The following is a 27248-nucleotide window of genomic DNA, read 5'->3' as shown; positions in this document are numbered from 1 at the left end:
GCCTTTAGATTAAATCTTAAATTGGTATATTGAGATTTCTGTTTGCTTTATCCGCACGTGGGGTTTTGCTATTTGATTTTCCGTACATTATTGGTAATAGGCTTTATCCTTGATTGTCTGAAAAGCTTGGATTTCTTTTCCTTTCAGGAAACAGATGGAGGGTGTTCTTTGGAGCTAAACTCTATGTGTTGCAAAATGAAGATTCTTCATTTAAAAGCTTTCCTTTAAGTTCTGCAATTGAGTAAGTGAAGCAAGATCAAATAAATCTCGATCTTGGTCACATCCTGTACCTCTTCATCCTATATTCACATTAAGATGTAATGACATTTGAAATGTTCTCTTTCTCAAACCACCAATTATTATTTAAATACATTTCACCAGGGAAGAAGCTTTAAGCTGGCAAAGGCAGAAAATGAAAGAGCCCAGAGCGCAGTGAGAGACACTGCACTGCTTACCTCAGGAAGGGCCCAACAGAGCTTTAAAAATTAAAATCTTGGGACTGCAATTTTGTTGAGACTGCTCTTTCTTCCATTCGGCCTTCCTTTCTGTAAAACTTCCCCTCAGGCACTGTGGTGCAGGTGGCTCATTTAGGACTCAGCTAAGGCGAGGAAGAGACGAGGAGACCGCTGGTTTTGTTCAGTGGGCTGTACCTGAGGGGTTTACGGTCACGTTCCTGTGGAGTTCACTTACTCTTACTATTTCCTTTACACACAGCACTGGAAATAGTTAGGCTGTAAAGTAGAAACACACCTTGAAATATGTTGTAGACTGAGAGTTTGTGCCCCTTCCAATTCATTTATTGAAACCCTACCAAATGCAACGGTATTTAGAGTTAGAGGGTTTGGGAAATCATTCAATTTAGAAGAGTCATGAGGGCTGGTACCTGAAGATAGGATTAGCATTCTTATAAGAAAAAGAAGAGAGACTAGAGCTTTCTCTGTCTTTCTGTCTCTCTGTCTCTCTCTGTCTCTATGTGAAAATACTCCGAGAAGGCAGCTGTCTGCAAGCCAGGAAGAGGGCTCTCACCAAGAACCCAGCCATGCTGGCACCTTGGTTTTGGCCTTCTCAGTCTCCTTAACTGTGAGAAATGCCTGTTGTTCAAACCAGCCAGTCTCTGGCATTTTGTTACAGCAGCCTGATTAGACTAAGAGAAAAATGCATAGAATCAGAAGCAAATCATTGGAAAATGTCCTTAATCGTCAGATGTGTAAATGTAAGGGCAAGATGTAGTTCTCACTGAAGTAACTGTTTTGAAAAATGAACTAGATAATGCAGCAAATGTAATTACAAACACACTAACTTTTCTATTTGATGAAGAACCTTCAGTAAGCATTTTATGAGAATTCTCATGTTTTTAGGAAACAAACATGTGCTGCACTACAAATAGCACAACTGCCCATGTACAGAGTTTTGTCCTGGCTGAGGTTTGACGGTTCAGTGTTAAACTACATACAAAATTGCCACCGACATCACAATATGTGCTAAGAAATCAAGTATTCCTATCTATTTCATCAATAAGTCAGCACATGCTTGGTTACACACTTATGTAGCTCAACCTCAAACAGGGACAACTCAATCCGAGAGCGCTGTTGAAGAATGATTTTTGAAAGAAATTTAAAATGATGACTTTCATACAGATACAAAAACAAACATGTGATAAGGATTTCATTTAACTCATTTAGGAAACTGGGAAGATGTTAAACAGCTCAAAGGAAAATCCAAGGACTGTGTATACATGTATACATATGTTTGCATCAGGAATATTGAAATGAATGAAATGAACGTAACATTTGGAGATAAAACTAGCTTCATCTACAGTAGGGGAGAGAAATGGATTGAACCTATACTTTCGTATTTACAGACAAGAATTATCATGTATTTCTATCAACTATCTACAATTTACGGAGTGATGAAGTACCTCCCAAAAAATCAGAATAAGGTAACCCAGAAAGGTGTACTTTAGGCAAGAGGTGGGCAAAGTGTTCTGTTAAGAGCTAAATAGGAAATATTTTAGACTGCGTGTGCTGAGTACTCAAGTCAGCCATTGTGGAGCTGAAGTGGCCACAGACAATGTGAAACACAAAGGTATGACTGTATTCCAATGAAATCTTATTTACAGAAGCTGATGCTGAGCTGAATTTGGCCAGAGGGCTGGGTTTGCCACCTCCTGCTCAAGACAGTACACTGTTGTCCATGGAAGCACATCTCTTCCTCTACACTGCTTTAATACAAGTTCAAGGCTTGAGAATTCCTGACTACACAAATAATTTGAAGCTAGATTGCAAATTTGGGAGACGGATACTGTATGCAATTACTCTGAAATCTAACCTTTTGAATCTGTGCTTCAAGGAAGGGGGTTACTTGGAACTCCCACTCGAACATTTCTAAACTCAGGTAGCCCCTGGACTTTGATATTTTTCCCTTTGTCCTGAATTATCATTCAAACCCATTTATGTCACATGGCTTTCCTTCCATAATTAAGAATCAGCCTCAGGGGGAAGAAAAGTTTTGAGTTCTGACCTTGTCTATACTCTTTTTTCCTTCCAGGTTTTGGCATGGTTAATATTTACCTAATGGTTGCTACTTTTAGTACACTTCTTTTACAAACATATTTAATCCTTATTTTTCACTATCATTATTTGCAGGTAGATCTGAATTGTTGAGTTGACATTTGTATTCACAGAAGTCTCATTTTTAATGTTGTTTTAAATGATGTTTTAAATATCTTTAGCATCCATTTTAGTATTGCACAAAATAACCTTCATTGAATGTTCTTTGGACTTTCCAGTTTCACTAATAACAATAAAACATATTATTTGCTCACTCCATTCTATTCTGAGCCATTTCGAGTGATTTTAGGAGACTTAAAATTAAGATCCTTCCTTTCGTAAGAAATGGAAAAGCATTATTCAAAATATTTTAGTACTGGTTCCATAGATGATGGAGTATCTTCAGATTTTTAATACATATTTTGATTTACCAGTATTGGATAATTTTTAAGAAATGATTCTACTCTATAGAATAAATTTTATGTGTGTTTCTGACTATGATTATTTTTGAAAGAATCATTGTATTCTATACCACAAATTATAATCTTTTCTTTTTACTAAACACTCTATAAGTAAAAAAAAAGAAGCAATATTATGAGAACACATTTATGACAGAAGTAATAAAGTCTATTTTAAATATGCAAATATGCAAAAAGATTTATATCATAAAAGGATAAGCTTATATGTTTAAATACATTAAATTTTAAAAAATGATCTCTGTAATTGAAGAAACATTACACAAAATTAAAAAAATAAGACAAAGTCTAGGAGAAGACATTGGTAATTTATGCCATGTTAATTGATATGAACCCAGAATCTAAAATGAACGACAAATAATTAAGAAAGTGTAACCAATGCAATAGGAAAATTGGCAATAGTATTAATTCATTGAAGCTGAAATCCCCAGCGGCAATAAACAGTAATAGTCAATAAACAAATGAAGAATTGCACAATCTCTTTACATGCTATCAAGGGAAATAAAATTAAAACACAATGAAAAATAACTTCATATGCTTAAAAATAGCAGAAGGCAACACCTCTTCTGTTCACTACTCATTGGCCAGAACTAGTCATGTGGTCCCACCTAAACCTATGTGTGGCAGAAGTGACTGGAAAGCAGAGAGGTGGATATATTTGGTGACTATCAACACCATCCATAATAATTTGATAATGTTCATTGAAGGTGAAGTTGTGTACAGCCCATAGCTTGGCATTTTCATTTCTTGGAATCCAATGGAGATATTTTTACAGATGTACAAAAGGAGACGCATACAAAAATGTTCTTAGAAGCATTGCATGCAATAAAGAAAAATGTCTATCAAAGGCAAAAGAGAGAGAATTATTTTGGCATATTCATCCAATGGAATGTTTTAGAGCTATTAGGATGAGTGTTCCAGGATCCATACATCAATCTGGATAATTCTTAAAAACACATAATGAATAAGAAAAAAATAAACTAGCCACATAGTGTTGTACAAAATGATCTTTTGTATGAGAACTTGTATAATACTGAAAGTAATACTATATATTGTTCTAGGATAGCTATCAATGGCTACAAGCCAAGAACACATGAACAGAAAGTATGTTTAATATATTTAGGAAGATGAGTCATCCATGCAGAGAGGGAATGGGTTGGATACCATAGTGGGGTACAAAGGAGGCATTAATTCCTTAATGGTCCTCTGAAGTTTAAATTTAAATCAGACAAGGCAAAATATTCAATATGGATGGCACATATACGGTCATTTAGAATAATACTTTTTAAATTATTTGTTTGACATTTTCTAATTAAAAAATAAAGTAAAGGGATGGAATGAGTGGTGGGGTGAGGCTGAAGTGTCTGGCCTCAGAAAGCTCTTCTAAATCATGCATGCATAGTTGAAACCTGACTTTGACTCATAATCATATTTCATAATGACAAAATTAAAGTTTTAAGTTACCATTAAGTAAAATTGATGCTCAGGAAGATGGGATATGTTCCTGTTTCCTACAGCTTCTCCAGTCACTCAAGATTGCAGTTAATTTGGTTTGACCTTGTGCTTGGACCCACAAAGATCTTCCTTCCTCTGAACTCTTGTGATCTTTCCTGTAAAAAGCACCTGTTTTGACAATTCTCACTGCCTTATACAATTACTTTGAACAGTTTTGTGCATGTTATTTGGGTCCATCCTGAGAATGCAAGCATCTAGAGGTCTGTAGGAATGCCCCATCATGCTTACATAAGTGCCTGCCATGGTGCTAAATTTATGAATGAATTCCCTCAACATACTTGATGGCATTCAGAAGTTTTATGTAATTATCATGCTCGTTGGTAGAATGATTATAACAAGTGGTGTGTGTGCGTGTTTGTGTGTGTGCACGTGTGCACACAAACACTTGGTGGAGTTGAGGCAAGGGCAGAAATATTTCGATGTAGGTTCATTTGCTCTCTTAAGTAGGAATGGTGGGAACACCTAACAAATGATTATGTATGTGTGTCTTGTAGACATATCTACTGTAATACAGTACATGTGTTCCTAAAAAACCCCTCACGTTCTGTAGAATCATCAGCTTAAAATTAAAGGGACTTACACCAAAAACAGGGTCAAATGTAGGGTACTAAAACCACAGGCAGCTTTGAAAAAATAGTCTAAGAAAAAATACTCCTAATAAAAATACCAGTAAAGCCAATCAGAGATTAACTTTCTAAGGTATAAACAAGTATTTCAATACATATTGGACTTAGAACAAACTAAATACAGCAACAGCTTGATGGAAAGGTTGAGATTGCTGAATTTTGGAAAAACAGGTAGATTGCACAGAGATGCCTCAGCCTTTCCAAGACAGCTAAAGGTTCAGCTGAGTCCAAGAAAAGAGCGTAGGGTGGATGGGTATGACACAGAGTACTAGATTTTTCCATGGCTGGCTGCATTCAGCGGTGGTAGCAACGTTTTAAGTTTAGCTGACATTCCATGAGACAAAGCATGCTTACCTTGCTTAATTGATTTTATGTCCTTTGTTATCAAAGTATTTTAAGACTTTCTAATGGCTATGTTCTTTTTTTTTTTTTCTTAAGCTCTGATGCGTTTAGTTTCTTCCATATCTGAACTTTCAGGAATTTCATTTATATATAATGCCGAGTGAAGCATGGTGAATCACTCTATGTGCTTTCTTATGGCTAATCAGAAGTTCATGTCTTCTAACTCTTGTTTTGATAATATGAAAATTAGAATTCTACATATATTTATACATTTATATTTTTCTAGTAAAATAATGGATTTATAAATAATATCTATTTTAGATAGTGAAACAAGGTAAATGCTATGTTACTAGTATATAATAAATTAAAAAAATGGATTGTAATGTAGCTTGATAAATATATTTATCTTTCTATTTAATATTAAATTGTGTTTCTGATTGCTTTCTTAGCACAAAAGTTATGATTCATTGAGATTCATCAAATAAATTTTATCCAAAGCTCCTAGGCTTACAGGATAATGGACTTATGCTAGTATGGTGATTGATGATTGATTCTAGTCATTGAATGTCTTTCCCCAAAGTTACCCTGGAGAGACTCATCTTTAGATAATAGTCAGCCATAGCTTTAAGATATTTTCACTTTGTAATTTGGGTTGCTCCACTGAGGAGCCTGAGATATTGAACTGATTACAGGTGAATGACCTTTGTGTCATTTACTTCCTTGACTATGTGGGTGGGTAGTACAAACAGTGAATTCTATTTTGAATTAGATAATTCTTACTTAGTCAAACACTGTATTAAGTCTTTTGAAATATTCTTTACTAAAAGTATTCCTTCGAACTATAACCAGATGTTTAAAAATAGAAATGAACATATTCAGGCTGAGAATGCTACTCAGCTATCTTTAAATACAATAATTCATTTTTAAGTAAGATTTTTGTATGATTTCTGTGATCAAATAGCCATTTAACAAAATTAGTATCATGTATTTTTTGGCTTCAAATTTTTTCATTCCTTATTTTCTTTGAGCATAGTTTAATGAATAATGTTACTCTAAAGTAAGCTAACTGAACTAAAAAGAATATAATTTTTCTGACCTGGTAACAAAATTTTCAAACTTTAGGATTTTAAGATTATTGCTATATTTTCCAGTTTGACCATGAACAAGAATCCCCAAACCTTCTTTGAAATGATTATTGAGCTATTAAGAAGCATAAAATACAATAATTTCTAAAGTTGGAATATGGTAATCATTTTCTTCCATTAAGAAAATGACAGTCGAAATATGTGTGTTCTGCCAATCTCCTTTTCTTGTTCAAAATTTTGGTATATAATGATTTTAAAAATATATTTTAAAGTATTTAAATAAAGATAAATTGGAAGACTTAAAATCAGTTCTGTTTATTTTGTGGTTAGTTGACTTAATTAAAATTAACTTTATTTTCAGTGTTGAGATTGTAGTTTTGGAAAATATTTTTGAAAATTATTTTGGTTATGATCAATATTCAGAGATTATTTTTGCTACTTCTTCTTGCTATACTGGCTAAAACTGAATAGATTATAAATGTCAAATGTTGAAGGGGATGTAGAGCAATTGGGACTCATACATTGATGTTTGGAATAAAGAATGGTACAACTAATTGGAAGAGTATGATAGTGTTTTAGTAAATTTATGCATGTGCTTACTCTGTGACATAGCCATTTCACTACTGGGTACTTATCCAAGAAAAATAAAAACTTTTGGACACAAAAAGACATGTGCTATAATATTTTTATCAGCTTTGTCCTATAATAGCCCACACACTGATCCTCAGGTGAATGGATTAACAAATTATGTTATATGCATACCCAGAGTACTAGGCAGTAATGAAAAGGAATAAACTATTGATACTCACAACAGTTTGCATGAATGTCAAAACATTACCTTGGACAAAAGAAGCAAAAAAAAAATGGTATATAGTATATTGTATATATTTCCACTTGTACAAACTTGCAGCATACACAAACTAAGGAATGGTGCAAAAAATCAGAAATGTAGTTGCCTGGAGGAAGCAGGGAATAGACTAGAAAGGGACATGAAGAAACTTTATGGATAATAGAATTGTTCTTAATTAGTGGTGCACACATGTGTGATTGCATTTATCAAAATTCAATAAACTATGTGCTTAAAATCAGTACATATTACTGTATATAAATTGAATTCAATAAAAGTAATGAAAAAGTAAAAACAAAAAAATCATCTATTATTTGACATAACAATAACTGGCTAATGTTGAATTTAAAATAACTGCAAGTTTATATAGAAAGATCTGTTTTACATAAAAAATGTGACCACGGTGACAATACAATTTAATATCTAAATTAAGGAGCTTTTGAGAGTAAAATAAATACTACTCAGGATTTTGCTGGGTTAAACTTAGTAAATCAGGACCTTTCTGGGAAAATTAGCAATTGTAACTTGAGTTATGACTCATTTACAAAACTTGTGACTTAAAGGTCTATAGAACAACTACTTGTAGAGGTAGACTCACAACCTGATTATTTATATCTTTGGAAAATTCAAGGGCAGCTGATAATTTTCAGTAACTGTTAGTACCATGATGGCATGGAGACCTTCAGTAGTCACAACTGAAAATGTGGTATGAATCAGACACACCCAGTGATGTCTATGAATCTAATGATTCTGTTACTGAAATAGCTGAACCAGTATGACTCTGTTCATCTCTCATCCACATTTTTGCATCTGAGCTCACAGACTCATTAGATCGCTGCATTGTTCACACTCCAGACTTTTCCAGATGACACATGGAATTATTCCACCAGTTGGAGTGCTAGCCTACAGAACGTGATTTATCTCTCAATCAGTGACTAGTATGTGCTACTATTTTCCCCATTGTCAGACTATGACAGAAATATTTACAGGGTGGAGTGGGGACACCAAAAAGTAGAATTATAATCAAATTTTTAAATCTGAAGGGGCTTTATGGAGAAAGTGATATTTGAACTAGTTTTTAAGGATAGGTAAGCATTACATAGACAGATAAAAGCAGAAACAAAGAAAATAGCATGAAGAAATGTGCTGAAATTTCAAATAGCATGATATTTTCAAAGTACTGATGGAGAAAGGAGAGTGTGAGGGGAGAGGAAATGGTAAAAGTAACATTAAAAAGTTTTCTACATTCAAGTTTCTTTATTTAGTTTTATGAGGGTGTGATAGGGCCCCTAGTCTTTAAGTGCCTCAGTATGTAATCAATTAAATTTATAGGCAAACACCAAATTTCTCATTGGAATACTAGATAATTTTTAAAGAATAATTTTCAAGTGTAGTGTACTTTTTATGTAGCACAGTTTTATTGTAATCTATGAAAACATTATAATCTTTATTTAGTAAATTTTTTCTCCACTTTGTTTTTACGAATTGAAAAATAGCCCATATAAGTTAATATGAGCTAGTATTTTAATATATTTGAACAGGATTAATAAACACCTGTGTATGAGTTAGTTATTGCTGGGTAACAAACTATTCTAAAACACAATGGCTTAAAATAACAATCATGGATTATTGCTCATAAGTCTATGGTAGGCTGGGCTCACTCATCCATCCACAGTCAGCTGTGGGTGAGATGTCACTGCTGATCTCAGTTATGTTCCGTCACATGTTTGGGATCAACTTGCTGTCAGTTGGTCTGGAACAATGTCACTTTTCTCCACATGGTCTCTCATCACTTTGTAAGCTAGTCTGAGTTCTTAGAGAGACAGAAAATATGAGCAGCCTTGAAAACTGAGAGGATATGAAAGTGGATAGAAGAGTGGGACATACCATTCCAAAACAGACAAAGAAATGCTATGAGCACAGATCAGACTATGTGTGGAAGGTTAGGAAATATAATGAAGAAATGAGTCTCACTGAAGCAATAGGATATGTATTAGTCACTACAGCCAAAATAATGCAGCCACATAACAAACTGTCAAAAACTCAGTGGCTGGGGTGATTCATTCAAGCTGCTATCAGCTGAGATTGGCTCCAGGCAGTGGATTGGTTTAGGTATGCTCCATGTTTGTTCTTTCTGGAGCCCTGGCTAAAGGGGCATCCACTACTGAAAAAACCTCTTCTTAAAGCAGATCACTGTAGTTTAAGATCCAAGCAAAAACAGGCAATCACAGTTAAAGTCGCTGCTTGCATCACATCTGTAAAATTTTTATTGGCTATTAGTCACATGGCCAAACAGTATCAACAAGGCAGGGGCATAGACTCTACCCACTACAAGAGGGTGGTTGTTTTATAGCAATAACCCAAAATGTCAAAGAGTATATTTGGTGAAGTAAGGGAGAAATGAGGACCTAGAAACCAAGTGAAAACATCATTTAGGTTGAATAATTGTGGTGCAGTTGGAGGTTGTGACGCATATGGTATTTTCCAAGGTGACAACATTGATATCTCCCATCCCACACACTTGTCACAGTGTGACAGTGAGACTCCTCACATCACGTGATGAGGTCTATAGCCACTACCCTTGATTTTAGGCCAGCCTTAGTGACTGACTGAGAACAAGTATATGGTGAAAGGGACACTATGATATTTTCAAGTCTAGGTTATAAAAGGCCGTGTAGCTCCTGCTGCCTTCACTGGAACAATCACACTAGACCTAGAGCCCTTCACTGCCACGTCAGCTCTCTGACTGTCCCCAGGCGCCCATGCTGTGAGGAAGCCCAGAGTGCCACCTGTAAGAGGACCACATGGAGAAGTTCTGACACTGCATAAAGATGAAGTGATGCTTCACTCATCCCAGTCACTTCAGTCCCAGTGTTCCAACTCCAGCCTCCCCTCACCACAACCTCACACAAGACTTCCTGTCAGACCACCTGTGGATTCCTGGCCTCCAGGAACCATGAGAGGTAATTAAATGAGCATCATTTGAAGTCACACAGTTTGGGGATGATTTGTTGTGTAGCAATAGGTAACTGGAAACATATGGTTGGGCATAAACACCAGGAAGAGAAATCTGAGCTAAGTTTAATAAGCCAGAAACGACCGCAGAAAATCTGTTGGGTAGAAGAATAGCCAGATAGATGTGGTGTTTTAAGAAGTCCAGGCAAATGTCTGTGTGCAGGATCGCCTGATAGCGGGGGTGCCTGGAAGTGCAGAAATGATCTCAGTGTTCCAGGCACCGAATGAACAGTCTTTGGCAAGGTTGAGCTTTTGCTATTTACAGAAACATTTCTCTTTGTACAGATAGAAATGTTTTAGAGAAGTTGCCTATGTTGATTTTGGGAATTTACTCATTTTTTAAGGATCTTGACCTCTTAATGAACACCCTACTGAGTCATTTTATGAGAAATGTATTTATCTCCTTATAAATGTTTCACAAATGTGAGTTTTCATTAATTGGTTCAGTGACCTTATCCATTAGTCATTTTGTTCATTATTTTAAAACCTCCATTTAGCACTGCTACTGTGTAGAAACCAAGAGATTTTAGTAGCATCACATGATGTAAAATTAATGAGCTAACATCAAACTTTCCCCCCCAAATGATTTAAAGCAGCAAGCTTTAATATCCACTTCAGCAATCAGTACATTTCACAATGTAGTACCCTTTAGTCCAGCGCCACTAGCACATCTATTAGATTACAGTGGTGAGTCCTTGAGACATCTTTGCATCACTGCTGATGCTCAGTAGGTATCTCAGACTGTGAAGCATGTGATTTTGCAGCACATATAACCCAGCAGGTCAGTATTCCTCTCTCTAATCGAGGATCACCTCCCTCTATTACTCTAGGAAGAGAAGAGGGGTTATCTTGCTGGACTCATTATGTCTGATATCAGCCTGCTGCCCAAAATCGCTCTTTCTCTGTTCCCTGTCCTCCCTTAAACTGTCTCCCTCAAACTCACTTCACTGCCGTCCAGTGCTTAATCAACAACCCTCCCCCTTGGCCATTTCCTGCATTGGGGGCCAGCTGAGAGGGATATGTGGGGCGGGCTATGCGTCCCTTCATTTCCTGGTGTTTTATTCCCAAGAACACTTTTCCAGAAAGCTCTAGGAAGTACCACACTCTACCAATGATACCAAAAGAAAAAGTTAAAACTAAGACAGAAATATTTTAAACTGCACACCAAGTATTTGATGCTTCAAAAGCCACATTTCATGTTCAGAGTGTCCTTGAATGTCCACCCTGGTCTTGTCTCTGTGCCTCTCTTTGAGAGCGATTTTCTCCTTTTTCTAATCTCCATCATCAAAGCTTTACCTTTCTTCTGGGGAATTCTATTCACTCAGCATAGATTTCGTGTCAGGATCCAGCCTCTTGCTCTACATCTTCCAAAGTCAAAAGTACTTATTTACTCAAGAGTAATTAAGGGAGGGGACATTAGCAGGAGTCAGTGGTGGCATGTAGCCTGCCAAGGGTCATAGGTAGTTCAGAGCTCTCTAAGTCCCCTTCCCCATTTATTCACCAGTATAAACTGCAGACTTTCTAATCTTCAGATTGTAGAATCTTCCCCCATTTTGGAAGTGACATAACCTAGCTCCTCACATTGAGAAAGAGAGGCATTCCTAATCGTGTTTAAGTCAGAGATGCTTCTTCCCATTATTTTGCAAGTGGCGTTTGTTTACTCTGTTCAGTTTTTTCCTCTGTCCCTCCCACATTTTGTCCCATCAGGTCTGTTTAGAATTGGAATAGATCTGGAGATGAGCCACTGAATTTTTAAAGTGGCCATTCTCTTTAGCTGCAGAAAATATTTAGGAAAATTTAGAAATTAGCTCAATTAAATATCAAAGAAACATAACTGATCCTTGTCTGGGAGAAAGAGGAAGGGTAAGTTTAGCTTTCTATATAATAGAAGAAATCTCTGAGTAGCTTCTAATTATTTTTGCTTGATGCTTGTTAACTAATAAAGCAGAATGCATTGCTGCCTAGTACCCTATTTTATTCATTTATTCGTGAGGTTGGACTATGTTAAATGACTAAGGGTTTGCCATGTGAAGATTTGGAATAAGAGCATTCCTGACTTCCCCAAACGCAGCTGTTGCAAACACAAAAATGACTTTAGAATGTCTGAGGAAGGAATGAAGGCATGCAGGAATGGGGTCTAGCATAGATCCTAAATATTTTCCCAACACTTCTACTTTAGAAAATAAAGAATGGAGGGGGTATTTCATTTCCAAAATTGTGTATTCTTACTTGGAAAAAGAACTGAAAGTAGAAGGCTACTTTAGGTCTTTCTTTTTTTGACCATCAACTATGTTCAAGATTCATCCCAAATCGAGGAAGACTGGAGGAATAAGAGAAGAACAACTTTGGAGGAGACTTAGAATATTTTGAACCTTTTCAGAAGTAAGGAATAAGAGAAAACTTTTTTAGCTTTCGACCCTGGGAACTTGATCTGGTTTTCCAACATGTCACTGCGGTTCAGCATTTAAGGTGCTGATGTTGAAACCTGTACTTCAGCTAATATATTGCTTTCCCCTTTCTGGGAGAAATAGCTCAGGTTTTCTGTGTTTAATAGCTTAGGCAGATCACCAGGGGAAGTTTACTAATAAAAGATTTTGGAGAAAAAGTAGGAGAGAGAGGCTGGCGTGATTTTTAGTATCAGCCTACAAATGGTCCCCCTCGGGGGCATTGCTGTCTCCTGTCAATCACAAAAATTCTCTCGGCTGTCAATCACCAGCTGACTCAAGGAACTTGCATATTCTGTGCTGGAGACTTTTTTTTTTTTTTAAGCAGCATGAAGCTACACCAAAGTACTGTTGAAATGATGGATATATAATAAAATGCTTTGCTTGAAGAATCTGCAACCAAATAAATCATATTCTCCTTCTTGTCTAATGGTCAAATTCTTTCCAGTCTTTTAATTGGCTTTCATGTACTTTATACTTAAGAATGGATATATGTGTGTAGTGATCTTTTTACTTTTTAGGAACCTTGTAGAAAATAAATTATTTGTTAGGTTTTCATTGAGGTCATGACTTTCAATGACTGTAGGTCATCGATTTCACACATACACAGAATGTGGGCTTTCTTCGTGGGAAAACTTTTATATCTTACAAATTTCTTAAATACTTCAACTATAAAAATGTTTGTGAAATGTTCAAATCTTAAGTTTTTAAACCAAGTTTAACTTAATCAGTTACAAGATGAAATCTGACGTTCCTCCTTTCCTTGCATTTCAGTAAATACGTGGTATGGTTGCTCTTCTAGTTCACACGTAGACTTCTGGAGAGTAACCAGTGAAATGATCAAGCACAGAGAACTATATGTAATGGCTGAATTCTGAATAATCATCCTATTTACAGAGAGAATTTAGATATTAACTTGAGGGGCTAAGAAACTAGTGGAACTGCCAAATGAGAACATATTATCAGAGGTAAAATAGAATGAGATACTCCTGAATCCCTTTGTGGTTGGGCTGTTCACTTTGCTAGGAGGGGAAGTCTGGGACAAATGACCTCCTGCTGGGTGGAGAGGAAGCGTCCACTCTCCTGCATTCTTTCTTGATCAGCCATTAACAGAGTTGAGCATGACTCTATTCCTCCCCTCATTTGCATTCATTTTTACTTAAATATGCAGTCTCTCCCCTCTGTAGCCTTGGATTCCAGCTGTCTCAGCGGTTGTCGGCCCCTTGGCTTAGATGTTGCTACTTACGTCATGGTGGTGTCAATGTTGGAGTCCATCTTTTCATTTATATTTATGAGATTTTAAAAATGTATTATATCTGTAAGCTATTAAAAACTCCATAATTAGTGGAGTTTCAACCATTATTTTACATACAGATAAACTGGATAATGTGAAAAAGCCAGAAATCTAGCATTCGAAAAGTTAACAACCAATACGAAGAAACACAGGCTAGATGAAACCCCTACAATGTACAAATATCTCATTGCAAAGTCAAGTTGTTTAGTTTTCCTTAATTTAAACAAAACTGTCCAAAGTATCTGTCATTAAATTTATTTTTATCCTTCTTATAGGGGAGTTCAGACATTCCAATATGTATCTGTGAACACAGCCTAAGAAGTAAATGCAATTTTGTCTGTTGACAGAGAAAATGAGCCCTTGCTGATGGCAATCATGTATCTTCTAGTTCAATATCCCTCCTCCCCTCCCACTCCAAGAATAAAGCACAAAAAACAGGCCATCAGTCAATCCTCCATGAATGCCTTGTATTCATGTACAATTTGAAAAAAAAAAACTATCCTTTATCTATGGATCTGTCTTTTTTCACACTTTCAATGTGCCTAATGACCCTGCCTTTTAAAGCAGAATTTTATTTTCATACCAATATGAGTAAACACATTCCTAGAACATTACTCTTGATAGATGTAAGGTGAAGTAGTTAAGGCACAAACCATTTTTTTAGCTGAGTAATTTGCTATAGTTCTAATACAACGCCGTATGTAACTTGGAAGCTCAATAAATGACTTTGATGAATTCTATTCTGCTAGAGAGAACACTCCTCCTGTTCACCATTTCAGGTTTTTTGAGGTGAAGATTAGGCAGATCTTCAGTATTTTGAAGATGTTGAACCAAGCCCAGCATAATCTGTTGAAAGAAAAATCTGCGTTTTTTTTCCCACAATTCTGCACATCTTGAGAAGAGAAGCACTGACCATCTCTCTCCTGGGCTGTCTTTTCAAATATACTCGTGTAACAAACAGCCTTGGAAGACAGAAGTAACTTCACCTCTGGAGCAAACAACAAGGACCTACTGTATAGCACAGGGAACTATATTTAATACCTTGTAATGACCTATAATGAAAAAGAATATAAAAATGAATATACATATACATATATATATATGAATCACGATGCTGTACACCAGATATTAACACAACATTATAAATGGACTACACTTCAATAAAAAAGGATACACCACTTTACAGGAAAATATATCAAATGCCCTGCTGGTTAGTACACAAAGGTGAATTATTGAGAGAATGAGAATGTACTGGAATCTACATTGATCTTCACTGCTTCCCAGCCTCCAGGTTTCATGGTGGGACATCCTGCAGGAGAAGATCTTGTTGTCCTCAGGGAGCTCAGCTCACCCTGGGGAAAATGCTGAAGATGCTGACCCAGTAGGTCTGGCAGGAGCTGAAGGAACTGTGGGTGGAGGGTGTTCAGCACGAACCAGGTGAGCGCAGGTGAACAAGGACGATGGAAGTGAGCCTCACCAGCCACACAGGCTGCCAGGGCTCAGGGCACAGGAACAGGCTGCTGCTGCCCTTTCACCTTCCAAATCTCATGCAAAATGCCACAGGAGGCTCACACTGACTCAACTACGCAGGGAAAGGAATCCTGGAGAATAGAGATCCAGGAGAGCTCAGTGGATGATACTTCAGATCCACCACCAGCAAGCACCTAACCAACTACACCTCACCATAATTGAGACACAGGATGAACTTCCGTGTCTTTCAACAGTATTATAAAACATTGAAAAAAAATGATATTTGAGCATTTGTCTGTTTCTACCTGTGGCCAAATGAACAAAACCCCTATCTATGTAAAATAAACCTTTTGCTTTAGAAATTTCCGTTTCATTTATTCCACGAACTTACATGCAGTGAAATTAAGCTGAGCCTCAGTTTCCTTATTAGTAAGAAAGGGGAATGATACAAATCAGTGTCAGTTAGGGACTGCTCTACCATCACCTAGCCTGTCACCCCGAGCAAGATTCCTCACCTCTGTGAGCCTTCCTTTCTTCATTTATCAGATGGGTGTGGGAAAATTCAGTGGTCAGATCCACCTTCTTCGGGAAAGACTTTCTAAAATCTCTCATCAGTAATATGATTTCTGAAGAATTCTTCTTAGAAAGAACATTTTAGAATTCTCAAATAAGACCTTTTCTCTTGATTGATTGATCGATTGATTGATGTCAGTTTGCAATGTTGTGTCAATTTCTGGTTACAGCATGCTTCAGTCGTATATATACATACATAAGTTCCTTTTCATATTCTTTTTCATTATAGGTTACTACAAGATATTGAATGTAGTTTCCTGTGTTATACAGTAGCAACTTTTTAATCTATTTTCTATAGTTAGTATCTGCAAATCTCAAACTCCCAATTTATCCCTTTGCACCCCCTTTCCCCAATTGTAACCGTAAATTTGTTTTCTATGCCTGTGAGTCTGTTTCTGTTTCATAAATAAGTTCATTTGCCTTTTTTTTTTTAGATTCCACATATAAGTGATATCCTATGGTATTTTTCTTTCTTTTTCTGGCTTACTTCAGTTAGAATGACAATCTCCAGGTCCATCCACATTGCTGCAAATGGCATTATTTCATTCTTCTTTATGGCTGAGTAGTATTCCAACATACCACAACTTCATTATCCAGTCATCTGTCAACTAAGACCTTTGAATGCTTAGTGTTAATGCTTGTCACTCAGTGAAAAGTGGTAAGTGTTGTTGCTTTGCTATGTGCACATTATCTCTGGCTATTACATCCTGTAATAATGTTTCATTGATAACTTATATGACATTGAAATGTGGTCATGAATTCATTTAATGACCTGCTTCATTTTACACTGAAATTTTGTTAGTTGGTTCTGAGCATCTGCTGGTGAGGTTTGAACCCTTCCTCTCAGCACACAGAGATTTCATTACCATGTATAAAGATGTAGCGATGACTATTTTATGCAGTTCAATCCCTTGGATCTGTTATTCCAGTGTATGGTATTTATCATTTATTTAGTTTATTCTGTTTTTTTTAAATTAATGTGCTTGCATGTTGGCTCCAGGGGCATTATGATGTAAAGAAACAAAATAAACTAATAATTCTGAGAACTCTCTTATTTCAGAGTTGCCTAATTAAAACCAGTCTTGGAGACAGAAGTGAAAACTAATGATTATAATGCATGTGATCTTGGAGGAACACTTAAGATTCCTTGGGAACTGAAGAAGGTCACTCAGCTCAGACAGGGAGGAATTCCAGACAGTAATACTTGTTACTTTGTACATGAATATTGTATATGCATTTTGAAAAAATATAAATAATACAGAAGCATATAAAATCATAACTGAAAGAATTAAATGTAATGGGGTTCCTTGTATTGGATCTCAGAGCAGAGAAAGAATGTTAGTGGAAAACAGATAAAATATATACAAAGTTTAGACTTCAATTGATAGTGGTATGTCAGTATTGGTTTTTTAGTTTTGAGAAATGTGTTGTGGAAATGTAAGATGTTAACAATGGGGGAAACTGGGTGGGGGTATCCAGAAAACCTTTGTACTGCTTTTGTAACTTCTATAAATCTAAAATCATTCCAAAATAAAAGTTTTATTTTTATTTTTATCTACTTATTTATTTATTTTTAATTGAAATACAGTTGACTTACAATATTATATTAGTTTTGGGTCTACAGCATAGTGATTTGATATTTTTATAAATTATACACCATATAAAGTTATAAAATGCTGACTATATTTCCTGTGCTGTGCGTTACATCTTGTGAAATTTATTTTATAACCACCTGTCATGCCGTCACTTCTTTCACCCTTCTCCCTTGTAACCACTACTTTGGTCTCTGTATCCGTGAATCTCTTTCTGTTTTGTTGTATACAGCGCTGTGTGCTGTTACTTATATGTGGGATCTAAAAAACAAAACAAATGAACAAATGAAAAGTATTTTTTTAAGTGGACAAAAACACTTTTCCCCTTTGCTGATAGTTGGTCCATACTAATATAGTGCTCCCCTCTCCTATAACAATATAACTTTTATTTTCAGGTCAATACACACAAATCTACCTCATGTTAAATATGCCTACAAGTTATTTCAAGATGTTAATTTACATATTTTAAAGTCATTCTGTTGAATTGATTCCATTGTTTCTGCCTTAACAAGTCATGCTACAAAGGGCATCTTTTCAAATATATCCTTGTACATTTATATGAACCTTATGTATAAAATAAATGTTTCAAATTGCCACAAGTATGAATATTAATATTTTAAAGGTCAAATTATTCTTCTAATGGTTTTTGGAATTTATAAATCTATCAATAGTATATAAGGATGTGTTTTTACTCATACTGTTACCAAACTGGATATTAACATTAAAAAAAATGCCACTGTATTTGAAAAAGTGGTATTTCAGTTGTGTGATGATGGAGGAATGAATGCTAGCCATGCAGCTGGGAGAAGAGGGTAAGAATGGATAAGATGGAATCATGGGAAAACACAGGAAAGTAGAGAGGGAATGCTGCTCTCAACATGTACTTTTCAGGAAAGTTGGCATTTAGCATGGACTTGAGGGTCAACCTGAGGTTGGTAGTCATGAAATGTTTGAATCCATATTAAGGAGACAAAATGTGTTCCAAAATCATTTACAGTTTTCCAAAAGGGAAGAACATGCTCAGAATTTCATTTTAGAAAGATGTCTATGAGTGTCATGTAAGAGTCTGTCTTAAATGGAGATAAATCTGGAAAAAGGATAACTAGTTAAGAGGTTCTTGATATGATATGATACATATTAGCACTGAGGCATGGAAGTGCCTCTGAGAGAAGCATCAAAGACAGAAGCTCCAGAACTCAGCGGCTGCTTAGACCTGAAGGGTAAAAGAGGTGGAGAAGACCAGACTTTAGTAGACTAGACTCTCAGTTTTATTTTTGCAAAATTAGAAACTGCATGGAGAGACGCAGATTTGGGAAAGAGATGGTGAATTTTGTCTTAGAAACGTTCCATGTGAGATGCCTGTAGAACTCCAAACTGAGCATGTGCAGTGGATAGAGGGATGCAGTTATGCATTATAGGATGGTAATCCATCCACTAGAAACCAGTAGCAGAGTTCAAGTTGTGACAACAAAAAATATCTCCAGACATTGCCAAATGCCCCTTGAGGGTAAAATAAAAATTCCCTGTTGAGAACTGCTGGACTGTGTGAAGTGAGAAGGAAAAAAGGTGATGATAGATCCCTGAGGAACATCGCTGTTAAAATATGTTAGAGAAGGAGCGTGGGAGAAGTGCCAGGTAGGTAGAAGCAGAAAAACAAACAAACAAGAAATGGTGCCCTCGAAGACAGAGGATGGAATGTGTAAAAAGAAGAAAATAGACATGTATGTCATATACTGATGCAATGTTAGTCAGTCAGAGACTAAAATTGTCAAGGATATTTGGCAATTTCAAGGTCACTTGTGACATTAACAAGAGTAGTTTTTTTGATATCAGCTTCAGGTGCCACCTGGAACCAGTTGTCCTAAAAAAATCCGATAAACTATTAGCTTTTGAGTGATGGCCATCTCATTGCTTTTCTTGCAGTTTTACTGACAGTTCTGTTAACTTTTTTCACTCACACTCAGTCTGGGTATTTCATTAGAGGATTACTGAACTCTTTCTGTAGTTGTTTCTCCTGACCCCATTTTCAGATGAAAATTTTTAATAACTAAATACCATTTGTACTTTAAGGCAACACCTCTCAGTTTTTATTCTTTTATTGAAGTGTCTTCATTTTAAAAAAATCCAGAGTTTGTGTCACGGTGCTAACTGGAGAAGTAGACCTTATCTTTTTGCCAGAGTCTTCTTTCCCCTCTTATTCTTGGACCAAATTTAAGTGACTAAACACTCTCCTTTCAGGAAGAATTTGGTTTCAGCATGCTGGAGGTGACTGTCACAGGCTCATGATAGCTGACCATTAAATTTTCAGGAGTCTTTGAGTCAGTCATTAAACATGATCATAATTAGAAATTAAATTATGAAACCTCACTCTTAAATAATTTAAGACCAAAAGTAATATATATTCAGTGCTCATGTCTTTCTAATTATTTTACTATTATCTGTGTTTGTGAGGTTATGTTGATTGTATCAATATGGTTAAAATACCATATAATGTGGTAATTCTAGGCATCTCTTCCCAACTTTGTATTCAGTGATACCAGGTTGGTAGCTTGAAATCAGCAACAGTCGGAAGTATTTACATCATGGATGTTGGAAAAAAACTACAAATCAGAGCCTAAATATAAAGAGGGAGCTTCCAGACCTTCTCTGGGAACCTAAATGCATTCATCAACCTGGAGATCCCCTAATTTATTTTTGATATTCTAGACTTAAAAAAGTGATAGAAAAAAATGTTAGTAATGTCAATTAAACTTAAAAGTGCCTTGTATCTGTAGCTGTTACATTGTGAATAGCACAATCCTGGAGAAAATAGTCTCCTGGTATCCAAAGACTATTATCCAGCCAGCAAAGAAGTCACTCAGAACCTTGATGAATGGGTGAAATTCCAGATTCTTGATGAATGAGTGAAATTCCAGCATATGTCTATGTCATTTCAATGTCATCTTACTCATTAATAAACCAACATTTATATGGACTAATATTCACGAAGAAATTAAATTATCATTTAATTGATAATCTAGATTGGCCATACAAGAATTTGATAAAAATCAGTGTAAGCATTTTGTGAAACTCAATTGACTGTAAGAAACTTGTAATAAAGAGTAATGTATATCTTATTATTTGCCAGTTGCATGCTATGCATCCTTTATAACAGGTAATTTTATAATAGATTTAGGTTTGTGTGTTTATATAAATATCTATGTCTACACACAAATATGTGTATTCACACATTTTTGTTTTCAGAAAAGTCAGTGATTTAAACATTTACCAGCATTTCTGTCTTATAAGATTTTCCCAATTAACTCACAGGACTGCCTTATAAGGTTGATATACAATAAGATCTGAGGTGGATATACTTCAGAGTTTTCAGAAATTACTGCTATATGTTGATGTTTCTAAAATTGCTCTCCTCTCTTCCCACTCACTGTCTTTGCCCAAAATTTTATTTCGTCACATTTTAAGAAAAGTACTCCATCTCTCCTTTACCATATCGACTTACTGTAGAATATTTATCTTGCAATGATTTAGTCCATTTTTATTTTGTTAAATTTACCCTGTTTTCTAGGTTTATCTTTCTTAACCCTTTTCTCTGACACTAATGCAAGTTGCACAAATTTAATTGCAAATATTTATAGTCTATATATTTCGGTCTCATCATTGAATTTTTACTTTTTTTTCTGAATTTACCCTTCTTTTAAAATTTTCTCTGCTGAATCTAGTTTCTCTAGTCTCTTATTGTCATTCATGACCATTTCCCCAATTTGCAAGTGTTGTCTACACTGTAAACATTCGTAGCTTTCATCCCAGCTTCCGTGGAAGAGGTCAGCAATGATCTTTTGGTTGCTGAATATGATGGGCACATTCAGTGTTTCAGTGAGTTGGCTTCCTGTGACTTTGGACGCTGTTAAACGAAATCACCGTGAAACTCAAGAGTTTCTATAATGACCCTATTTTTTTCTGCATCCATTGTCAATTACTCTTCTTCTATTTCCTTCATGAAGTCACTTCTCTGGGCAAATTATCCCTAATCATACCCAGCCCTCACACCCTATTCCAATTGCTGTACTCTTATACTGTTATGAAATAGTGGTTTTTTTCTTTTAAAGTGCTTGTCATATGCTACGGGTTGCACTGGGCACCCCCCTCCCATCTAACCCATATGGTGAAGTCCTAAACCCCCAGTACCTCAGAATGTGACCTTATGTGGAAATAGGGTCATTGCAGATATAATTAGTTATGATGAGATCATGGCTAAAGCAGGGCAGGCTCCTAAACCAGAATAACTGGTGCCTTATAAAAAGGAGAGATTTGCCCACGTGCGCACACACATGCACATACACACGCAGACGCACAGGTCGCATGTGAACATAAAGGCAAAGATCAGGGTGCTGTGTCTTCAAGCCAAGAAATAAGATCCTCAGCAAACCACTGGAAGCCAAGAGGGAGGCATGGAACAGATTTTCCCTCACAGAGAAAAGCAGAAACCAACCTGCTGATTAATAATCTTGTCTCAGACGTCTAGCCTTGAAAACTGTGAGATAATGAATTTCTGTTTCTTGAGCCATCCAGTTTGTGGTACTTTTTTTTTATGGCAGCAGACAAACTAATACAGCATCATAAATTATACAATTATACATTCATCACTGAGATTAATTCATATCTTATCTGCATACAGGAACAAAAGTTTTCTGAAAGCAGGGGTTGTGTCTATTTTATTCAGAATTATATTCCTTCCTCTTATTCATATGGTGTATAATAGATACTCAATAAAAAGTGATTATTTAAATAAAAATCCTGTTCCTCAACAAAGTGTTTACTACTATAATGATTAGGAGAAATTTTGCTTCTAATTTACCTATCAGATTTTCTGGTTGCAAATTCAAGAAGATACAGAATTTCTTCTGCAAACCTGTCCTTGAGATGAGGAAAGAAAGGAAGACTCCTAGTTGAGTGAGATGCATGTATCTGATGATAGGGGTCTTTTATTTGGCCTTTTATTTTCACATAGGCTAAATTTACTCATTTTGGCCTTAGCAACAGAGTATGTGCAAAAGTCTGAGATAGTGGTGTGTGGAAAGTGATGACAGCACCATATGGGGGATTGTGTGGTATCTGGATGACATGCCATATTTTAATGTTTAATTTAAGAAGCTCTGATTTTGACAGTAAGAGTTGGGGATTAAAAAAATAGATCTAAGAGATAAATATAGAGTAGAACCATGTGATAATAAAAAACCTAATTGTTGTATGATGACCCATTATTTTCTATTTTACGTGTAATTTTTTCACATAAAACAGTATTTCTTCCCTCTCTTTCACCTGATCTGCATTATAAGTGCATATTGTCATTTTACATGTGAGAAATCTGTCCCATTTTTCTCTATTTCATAATTTTCATTTTGGGTAACTGTTTATTGTTGAATCGAAAGATACTCTTTCTTAGTTATTTTTAATGTTATATAAATATGATATTTAAATCATTATTACAACAGAGTTTTGGCCACAGATGGATTTATATAAATTAGAGCATATGGATTAGCATAAGGAGTAAGACAAACCAGAGTTCATTCCAGAGAAGCATATGTCATCTCAGTGTTTGGTGTCACTAGCAATAGATAGATAAAACAAATTTGATTACAAAATATTTTTTTCTAAATACATATATGTTATCATATTTTAAAGCAGTATATTTTATTCATGAGCATCATTAACATATGTATTCATACTTCTGTGCTAATTAAGTTTGATTCTTTCCCCATCACCCCAGCATATCTATGTAATTATGACATCACAGGTAAAAAGACATTTAAGCAATTTGTATAATAACATACTTTAATCTTTCATTAATACACAATTTCAAATAAGGAAGCATGCAAGTAAATTGAATTTGATACATTTAGGAAAAGAATGAGAAAATTATTCTAGTAAGTACATGCATGCACATATCAATATTCATGAAATCATTGAATCAAATCACAATGCCTTGGAAGCTAATTTTGCTTTAAATTAATTAAAAAATTTTGAATTTACAAGATAGTCCTTTAAGGATTTCAGTTTATGGAAGTTACGATAATTTAAGAATCTGTAAAAATTATTTAAAACAAACTTAAAGTTTTTCTTGAATCTCATAAAGCCTTACATAACACACATTCTAAATATACATGAAACTAACAATGAAGTTTAATTTTGTCTATTTCTAAGTGATAGATTAAGTATTTAGGAGATGCATGAAAATAAAAAAACCCTTAAAAAGAAAACCATCCACGCACTTAAATGTTACTAGGGATTTTCTCTTATATCATTTTTAGGAGCCAGGATGACAAAATAAAACATTGTGCTCAGAAACGTTATCCTGGAATTTTAAAAGGGTAGAGACTAGAAAGACACACTTTTATTTAGGAAATCATTTAACAAATTTTAAGCATTAAGATACAAAACTCCCACGGAAAAATAGCAAATAAAGTGAATGTGTCCTCTGTAAGTCCAAAGGGTCCTTTGTTCTTTGTTATCACCCTAGAGCCAGAGAATAATGGTACCAATGAGGTGAGAAATACTGACATGGGTCACCAAAAGAAAGACAGCATGCAAACAAAATGAGGTCAGCTTGTTCACTGAGTCATCTTACAGTTAACCTTGAACTATTTAAGTTAAACCTCAGAACAGGCCACGGGTTTCAAGGAAAGGCCTGAGCTGTGCTAAATAAAACTGAACTTCTCCGTAGTTTTCATACTGAATTTGTTCATTATAAGATACCATCTCAAAGAGGCCATAAAAATAACTGTGCCACATGATAACACATCAATGGTTTATAAAGGGTGGCAAAATGCCTTTGGTGTCCCTTGTGAACTCTTGTGAGGTGTTGATAACGCATTTATAAGATGGAATGGAACACCACAAAAGCATTCTTTTCTCTTTTGCCTACTAAAAATTTTTTTTCCTTCCTCAATTCAGGAACAAAGTTAAAGAATAATTTTGAATAGCCTTTGTGGGACTTTCTTAGATGTGAGCCTGGCAGATCATCAGTAGAAGAAAGATGTTGGAACCATTTACAACTTTCTCTTGACTTCTCCCAAGCTGACAGCAGGTTGAATCGATCTGTCTAAGTGCCTGTCATTTTTTGGGAGGAAGTGATCAATAGTCTCCAAATATCTGTCTCCAAGATTTAGAGTCTGAAAACACTTTTGGAATGGATTTAGGTGGATCTAATCAAAGTACTGAGGCAAGGACGTGAATGAGGGCCTTGAAATAAAATTATCATGTTAGAGAGAGAGAGGGAGAAACATCTAGTATGTTGGATTAGGCAGGGAGATTGGGAGAGAAGAAGAGTTATTCCTGGTCAGGTCCTGCTGGGAATGTTTTATATGAGAATTAAAACGGCAGGTAGTCACAGTTGTGATGATACTTGGGGCTCAGTTAGAATGCCCTGGTGCCATCTTGTGAGTAGAGTTTACCTAAAGAAATGTTTTGGTATCTGCCTTGTCTCTGCTATAAGAGGGCTCCAAGAAATTGTCCTGAATCTTTCTTTACAGCTTCCAACTTTCACGTATGTGGTGTATTTGAAAGAGCTTACCCTTTGGATTCTGGCTAGATTGCTGGGGATTCTTTTTGCCTCTTTTTAACTGAGAAACTGGTCAGCCCACCCTGGCCAGTTGAAGAACTGATACTTCTAGAACAAGGTGCCACCCAGCACGTGTGTTAGCTACAGGAGCAGGGCAGTTTTGTTGAGTTGCAATGCTTATCATAGGCACTGTTGTCAACAACAAAAACAATGTTGCGTTTTGAATAAATTAGCAAGTTATTCATTTCAAACAGGAGAAAATACGCTAGAATTAACATTATGCTGTACACCGGAAACTGATACAACATTGTAAACTGACTATACTTCAATTAAAAAAAAAATGGTTAAGAAGAAAGGCAGGGATGAAACAATTGTGTCATTAGAGGAACTTCAGTGTAACATAATATTTACATGGTTTGAAATTATTCAACTTTGCAAAAATACATGTAAAATGTGGCTCTCTCATGAAAAATGAATATTGAAAATTTTGATAGTCCCATACTAGAATTTGACTTGTAGTAGGTTAAATTTCTTTCATTTATAAGCTTCAAATATCTATTCTTCAATTTTATACCAACAATTTGTCAATGTTCTGAAACTTAGTAGTTTCCTGAAGTGATATCTTACTGTTGTTTTTCTTTTCTTTGGGAAGTAGGTAAATCCGAATTCTTTTGTCTAAAAAAGTGTTTCTCATAGATACTGAGCAAAAAATATGATCAACAATTATATTTTTTTCTCATGTATGTATCTATCAAAATGTGTCAATAAGTTTACATTAAAAGAAAAAATAGAAGACTTTTTAATAAGCTTTCCTTTTTATATGAAGCTTTAGAATGTTAAACTACACTGAAAAAAAAGTATATGCATCAAATATATTTTCATGACCAGTCATCACCTAAGCAGCATTAAGATGTATTAAAAATATCATCTCCTTGTGATGGCTAAATTGATATTAAACAATCATTTGACTTCAAAATGAAATTTTTATTCCCAAAATAAAAATGTAAACTGGAATTTGACACAACACTGTAAAAGGATTATAAATCAATAAAAAATGTTAAAAAAATGTAAGGCAAAGTTGATTCTAAAGAATAATAAATACCACTGGCACCAAGGAAATATTTTAATAACAGATCAGCACATAAATACATATATCCATTTCATACATTTAATTCTAATTCAGAACATTCACTTTTTTAGTGTAATACTGCTGTTGTCTTGTTGCTTTCTTAGTGTGAGTAATTGATCTGGGGGTTCTGGTTTGCCATCAGTCTAAGGGCTGAATGTGATTGGATGAACATGAGAAAAAATGGAAGAGAAATGGAAGGGGAGTATTGACATAGACAAATGAAACATTAAAAAATGGGAGGATCATTATTCAGAAAGCAAACGCCAGTATTTCATTAGTTTGAAAGCTTTGGCTCTTAAGTCTTCAGTCAAAATTAGTTTAGTTAGAAAATAACCTCTTTGGCAGAACTTCTATCAGATAGACCTCTACCTACAGCAATATTTCTAAATAATGACATTTCATATACATTTATTCCTTTGGAGTTTTTATTGGTCATGAAAAACTTCAGTGCCTATTATAATATTCTTTTCCCCACTCTTTCTTTTTCCTTTTTTTTAAACAAAGTGCTCTTACCAAATAATCTGAAATTGACTCATCATTATCAATTTTGATAATTATGACCAGTTTTGTTCCTCCTAGGGATATTTGAATTTTATGGAAATCAAAACTTACATATTGGTAGTAAATTGTTGATGCTAGACTAGTAGTTTTTTTTTTTTTTTTGAGCAGTGTTCTCAGTATAACAGGTAGAATGAAAGTGTGCGTTTTGAATTGTTTATGAAGAAGTGGTGAT

Source organism: Vicugna pacos, chromosome 3, assembly GCF_048564905.1.
Source record: "Vicugna pacos chromosome 3, VicPac4, whole genome shotgun sequence".
In the NCBI taxonomy this organism is placed as follows: domain Eukaryota; kingdom Metazoa; phylum Chordata; class Mammalia; order Artiodactyla; family Camelidae; genus Vicugna; species Vicugna pacos.
Note: the sequence above shows the minus strand (reverse complement) of the source record.